Raw genomic sequence first — 7,220 nt, forward strand, 5'->3', positions numbered from 1 at the left:
CTCCAAATGTATCTTGTGCGGTGGCTCCCACTTCACGCCGTCCAAAAAATACAGTCCGGTTCAACCGGGCTGTCAACCCGAAATCCAACACCAATGCTAAAACCACCACAGACAATCACGCCGGGTCTTCATCCACCAAGAGCACGACTCAGCAGTTCCGATAATCACGCAGCCGGCCTCGGACCAACTCCAGAACCGGTTCCAGGCCCGTCTCACAGAAAAGCCAGCGCAGGAGCCCGTCCGCCTGCTTTCCGCCACTACCGGGACCAAAAGCCCAGCCCATGGACACACAGGTGAGCTGGAAAATGGGACCTCCCTCGCTTTCTAAAGAGGATCAAGAGCTAAGAGCACAACTCCGACAGAAGGGTTTAGACATTGCAGAGCTCCGCCAACAATTACAGCTACTTCTCAGGCGAGAACAGCCTACAAAGAATTCGGTCCCCCCAATGCAGTACAAACTATCACACCCAAGCAACTCCTCCTTCCCCTGCCTCCACCTCCTCCTCACGCGCTGCGTCACATATTTCCAACCTCCCCCCCCCCCCCCAGTTAAGCGCAAGGCGCAAGCTGAAAATAACCCGCGCAACTCGGTAGACATAGCGGCGCTCACTCAGCTAACCTCGATAATTCAAAGCCTCGAACAAAACATGAACGCCCTTCGCACTGATACTGCAGCATGGATGGCAAACATTGCAGGCCAGATGACTGCCCTCGAGCGACGTCAAGGCGCACATGAAGCCTCTTTGGTTCAAATCCAGCCCCACATACAAGGACAATTCATCACCCAGCCAAACGGCCCAAATCTCATAGACCCGTCAGCCGCCCCCGAACATGGCTGCACAACATAGCTGCATTCGAGTGTGGCAGTGGAATTGCAGGAGCTTCCGAGCGAAGCGCGACAACTGCAACTTCACCTCCAAAAGCTCTCAGCAGACGAGATACCTACCGTCATAGCATTGCAAGAAACTGTCTGCAATGTCAAGCCTTGAAACTACACAGTTCATGAGTCAACCAGCGTGCTGCCATGAACGCTAGTAGCGACACTGGTTCACCGTAACTTTACCGCAATTAAGCACACTTTAGAGCTTGATGACTTAGACGGCCGCTTAGTAAAACTCTTGCCCCGCACAGGCAAGGGCAGCAGCCTCTTCATACTAAACATATATAGCCCGCCAAAAGGTCCTCCGGCACTTCTCATTGCAGCAATGCGCAAGGCGCTCACGCTCAGTGCAGACCATCCTATTCTGATAACTGGCGACTTTAACGCCAACCACACCAGTTGGGGCTACCGTAAAACTGTCGTAAAGGCACCTCGGTTTGGATTTTTATCCAGAACGAAGGCTTATTCCTGCTTAAGACATAGACCAACCCACTAGAATCGGAACAAGTATTCAACACAACACCAGCCCGGACCTAACCCTCTCAAAACACCTCCCCAACAGTCATTAGACAAGCACGCAGCACTCGTTCGGTAGTGATCACTATATATTCAGCACCGATCTCAACCTCACAACCTTAACCCTGGTTAAAAAACGGCGCCTGGAGGTGGTGGACTATGACAAGTTCAGTCAAATCCGACGAGACGTCCCAGACACCATCACAGACCTGGACACTTGGACACAAACTCTCACAAAGGACGTAACTGGGGCCACATCCACAATCCCTGACACCCCAAATGCATCGACGGTAGATAGTCGCTTACTACACCTTTGAGAAGTGCATGCCAGCCTTCAAAAAATGTGGCTCGCTCACAAACACAATAGGCCACTCAAGCGGCGCATAGCCGCGCTAGTAAAGGAGATTGAAGCCCATGCAAGCCAACTGGAACACCAGCAATGGGGCGAGTTGTGCGATCGTATGAGCTGCAACCTCGGCCTCAAAGGCATATAGAAATTTCTTCGTTGCTTGCTCTAACCAGGAGGCACGAAAGCAATGCAAAAGAAAAATGTCAACCGCATTCTGCCCAAGCTTCCTCTACAGGATGACGTCTTGTTAACCGCTCTTAAAGCAAAATATCTTACCACAACTCCACCTACCGCGCTTACTACTTACAGTGACGGCCCCAATCCTACACTAGATGAGGACATTTCTACATGGGAAGTTAAAGCCGCCATGCAGAAACTACGCACCACTTCGGCCCCGGGGGCAGACAAAATCAACAAGATGCTTAGGAATCTGGACAAGCGCTCCATACAGGCTATAACAGACCTATTCAACAGGTGCTGGCAAGATGGAGCGCTACCAGCACAATTGACGCACGTCCGCATAATCTTTATTCCGAAACAAGGCAAACCTCTAGATATAAAAACCATACGCCCAATCTCCCTCACATCCTGTCTAGGCAAACTGTTCGAACATGTGGTCCTGGAACGCCTACAGAACCATATCGGCGATCAAGACCTACTTCCCCACACGATGATTGGCTTCCGCAGTCATCTGTCCACACAGGACGTTATGCTTCAGATTTCGGAAGAGGCCGTCCACCCCCGAAATGCAAAACGCACGCGAGCGATACTAGCTTTGGACCTAACCAAAGCTTTTGACAATGTCAACCACTCCGCCATCCTAGAAGCGCTCTCGGCACTAGGAACCGGCCCGCGCACCTTCAAATACATTTCAGCTTTTCTAAGACACCGCACAGCAGAAATCTGCTTCGGGTCTTTCTCCTCCCCAACCTTCGCACTCGGCAGCAGAGGCACCCCACAAGGGTCAGTCCTCTCGCCGCTGCTCTTCAATATAACACTCATTCCCATGGCCAAGGCGTTAAACGCAGTACGTAATCTCTCGCACTCCTTCTATGCCGACGACGTTACACTGTGGACAACCATAGGAAATGCCGGAACCATAGAAGAAACATTGCAGGCCGGTGCAGACCTGGCGGGAGCGCATGCTGCAACCGTCGGCCTGGCCTGCTCCCCTACCAAATCCGAGTTACTCATTCTTCGACCACCTAGATGTAGGACGGACCTAGGCCCCCCGCCTCCAATAAAATTCACGTTGGACGGCACCCCCAGCCCAGAAGTGGAAAAGGTCCGAATCCTTGGCATCCTACTCCAGAGCAACGGCAAGAACACCGCCACGATAACCAAACTCACAAACACCGTCCATCAGACCATGAGGCTGATACGACGAATTGCCGACCGACACCGGGGAATGAGAGAACATGGCCTCTGTCGCCTAGTTCAAGCATTCGTCGTCAGCCGCATAGTATACTCTCTCCCATATCTCTTCCTCACGGGAGCGGAAGAAGAGAAAATGAACGCCCTGATTCGCCAGCATACAAGACCGCACTCAACCTCCCTCGACACTCATCCAACGAACGGCTCTTACTCATGGGCACGCATAACACACTAGCCGAGCTTACAGAAGCTAACCAGACAGCAAAACTTGAACGTCTCTCCTCCACCCCTACAGGACGCAGCATCGTTAAGAACCTAGATTTTAACCCAACAACACTCTCCGGCCTACATACCCCACCCCCGGGGCCACCCAAAAGCTTCTGACAGTACATCCACTCCCAAAACATGCGCAGCAAGAGCCCAGGCACTACACAAACCTTATAACCAACACACGGAGGCTGTCTACGTAGATGCTGCGGCATACACCACTCAGCCGGCCTTTGCCATTTCCGCAATCGGCCACAATCTTTCACCTCTAGCAGCTGCATGGGCCCTAATGCACTCCTCACTAGAAGCCGCAGAAGCTGCAATTGCCCTTGCGATCTCCTCCACCACTGCCACACTCGTATTTAGTGACTCAAAAACCGCGATCAGAAACTTTGCAAAAGGGCGGACGCATGCCGTCGCCATAAAATTCTCAACTCCTCTCAGCCCCCCCCCCCCCACTAGGCCCATTCAACTAATATGGGTCCCCGCGCATGCGGGCCATCCAGTCAACGAAGCCGCCCATGACACCGCTCGAGCGTACGTCAACCGAGCAGGGCAAGCCGCCGAGCCAGGGAGCGCCCATGACCGAATGATCACAAACCACGAAATTTCACTTCACTAGAGAGAGCAACGACTCTACTATCCTCCGCCTCACAAATCACTCACTAAATTAGAGCAGGTGACGTGGCGCCAGCTACAATCTCGCACCTTTCTCTCCCCCGCCCTTTCAGCACTAATGCACCCAGGGCTGTTTTCTCCAGAGTACCTTATGCGGAGCCCCAAGAGCTGATTTCCATCACATACTATACACATTCTCTGAGTTCCAGCCGCAATCAGAGTGGCAATTCACTGACCTAGAGCGATGGGAGGTCGCGGTGTCCAGCTCCGACCCAGCTGTCCAAAAGCAGCTGGTGGGCTGGGCGTTGGAAGTTGCCGGACGTCACCGACTGCCGGCAACTTCACGCGACTAAGAGCCAAGCCAAGAATAGTTTAAGATATGGCTCAATATTTATTAAAGTTTACCACCACCACCGGCTTGTATGATATCGAGACACTCTATCAGCCACTTTGTTTCCCTTGGCCGCTGTATGCCCTGGTTTCCAGATAATCGTGTCTTTAATGCTTTGTCGGCTGGGTGGGTGTTTATAATGCTTAGCGCTGTGCTTTCTATCCTACCATTCATGTAATTTCGACTTGCCGTGTGGGAGTCCGTTACGATTGTCAGGGATCTGCCGGTACGGTTGTCTTCCGAGATTGGCAGAGCTATCGCCGTCTCTTCCGCTTCCACTACCGTGCAGTCCTTTAGTGACGCGCTTGTCACTTCTTGTAGGTCCTCGTTTACAACTGTGGCTGCTGCACCGATGATGTGGTCGCATCTCGCAGCGTCGGTGTATGCAACGTTGCTTTTCTCCTCTAACCTTTTTTGCATGTGTTCGGCCCTAGCCTCTCTTCTTGCCCTATGTAGATTAGGAACCATATTTTTTGCAATCGACGCGACATGTATTGTGCTCCGATATTCTTCACGTATCTCTTTTGTGGCCTCGAGTTCGTTTACTAGTCCTTCGCTGCAGTATCTCCTAACAGTACCCTGCCTGCATCGGTTTGTTTTAGTCTTTGATTTTGGTTGCTCAATATTTCCTCATTTAGCTCGGCAAAGATATTATGTATCCCTAGGGCTAATAGTTTTTCGTTTGATGTCCGCTGTGGCAGGCGTAATGCGGGCTTCGGTGCTCAGACCCGACCCGAGGACTCAATTCCGGACCGTGAGCCGAGCTTTGGAAGTCGACGAGCGCCAAGGGCTCCTGGCCACGCCATACGACCATCAGTGAAGCAGGGAAAGAAGAAAAGCGCACTGGAGACCAAACTAGATCTACGCAAGAGCATCTTTGAATGCATTTTGACGAAAATAAAATTTTTTACCACCACCATCCACCAGCCAATCATCAATGTACCTGATGTTGAAAATCGTTCACCGTACAACGCTATCCTCGCTGAATTTCCCCGTTTGACGCGCCCTAGCTGGTTGCCGCGTGATGTGCAGCACACTGTGCACTACATCCGGACCCCCCCCCCCCCCCCCAGGCCTCCCGATTTTCTGCCGCGCCCGTCGCCTTGCCCCGGACTGCATGCGCATAGCCAAAGCAGAGTTCAAAGCCTTTCTCCGTGAGGGAATCGCCCTCCGCTCCGACGGACCATGGGCCTCCCCACTTCACCGAAGGCTGGCGGCCCTGTGGGGACCACCGTGCTCCCCACGCCCGCATCATTCCGGACAGGTACACCCCGTTCACCACATACAGGACTTCACCCATCGCCCGTCGCATGTTAGAATTCGCGAAGGCCTGCACGCAGATACCCGTCAATCCGAACGACATCCCGAAAACTGCAATCATTACCCCTTTCGGCTTGTTCGAGTTTCCCTTCATGAGCTTTGGGCTGAGTAACGCTGGACAAACCTTTCAATGCTTCATCAACGAAGTCGACTGCGGCCTCGACTTCTGCTCCGTCTATCTTGACGACATATTGGTATTTTTCCTGTAACGCCGACGTACACCACACGCAAATTAGTCTACGTTTCCAACGCCTCGATGACCATGGTCTACTCGTGAATGCAGGCCGTGGTCATCGAGTGTAGGAGCCCTCCACTACGGAACCTCTTTCTTCCTTTCTTCTTTCACTCCCTCCTTTATCCCTATCCTTACGGCGTGGTTCAGGTGTCCAACGATATATGAGACAGATACTGCGCCATTTCCTTTCCTCAAAAACCAATTTAAAAATTTATTATAAAACTGCTCTCTGCACTGCCACACTTCTCGTGGCGCGAATGTCCGGACCCCGTAGAGTATCTGTTACGGGTCCAATTGGACTTATTTTTGGAAGAGTGGCGGAGAGTTTGAAGGATGCTTCACTCCCGCCACCGGTTGGCCTGGTATTGCACTGCCTCCGGGATCGGCCTTGTCTTTAGCGCGCCTTTACTATCCTGTCTTTCTATCCCATGTTTCAACTCTCCTACTATCTGCACGTGGTAGCAATTGTGGCTCGGCTTGTGCCAGTGAGCAGGCCTGTGCACTTTCCTTTCTTTCTTTCTGATAGCAACAGACAGACAGACACTTCTCTCCCATCCCGTGCCAGACGCTCCTTTGGCGCTCTTCACAGACGCCTCTAACTTCGCCGTCAGCGCCTCACTTATGCAACGCGTAGACAACACCTGATGCAGCATCCCTTGGCGTTCATCTCCAAGAAACTGTCAGCTCGGAAAACAACCCCTTCTGCGGCCAGTCCCACCAACGAAACCCCGACCACCACCCCGTCGAGTTCGCCAGCTTACTACAGAGAACTTCTGGCGATATACGAAGCAGTTCAACACTTTCGTCACATCTTCGAACCCGCCGCGCTGGCTCAGTGGTTAGAGCGCTCGGCTAGTGCTCCAGACTTCCCGAGTTCGACCACGACTGCGGCTGCGTTTTTATGGAGGCAAAACGCTAAGGCACCCGTGTGCTGTTCGATGTCAGTTAACGTCAAAGATCCCCACGTGGTCGAAATTATTCCGGGGGCCTCCACTACGGCACCTCTCTCATCCTTTCTCTTTCACTCCCTCCTTTATCCCTTCCCTTATGGCGCGGTTCAGGTGTCCAACGATAAATGAGACAGATATGAGCCATATACTTTCCCGAAAAACCAATTATTATTATTATATCACATTCTCGAAGCATATCACGGCACGATCTACAGCGACCATTAACCTCTGACCTACGCCTTCTCTCAACGCCGCGACAAACTCCCGCCGGTCCAACAGAACCAGCTCTCGTTCATTGCCCAGTTTACCACCAACATCCA

At 52.3% G+C, this 7,220-nt stretch overlaps 1 pseudogene; it reads left to right on the plus strand.

Moving 5' to 3' along the window:
* Positions 1-6,189: 6,189 nt before the first annotated feature.
* Positions 6,190-6,346, plus strand: LOC144122238 (U2 spliceosomal RNA; annotated as a pseudogene).
* The last annotated feature ends 874 nt before the right edge of the window (positions 6,347-7,220 follow it).

The sequence above is a fragment of the Amblyomma americanum genome, chromosome 2, assembly GCF_052857255.1.
Source record: "Amblyomma americanum isolate KBUSLIRL-KWMA chromosome 2, ASM5285725v1, whole genome shotgun sequence".
Taxonomy (NCBI): domain Eukaryota; kingdom Metazoa; phylum Arthropoda; class Arachnida; order Ixodida; family Ixodidae; genus Amblyomma; species Amblyomma americanum.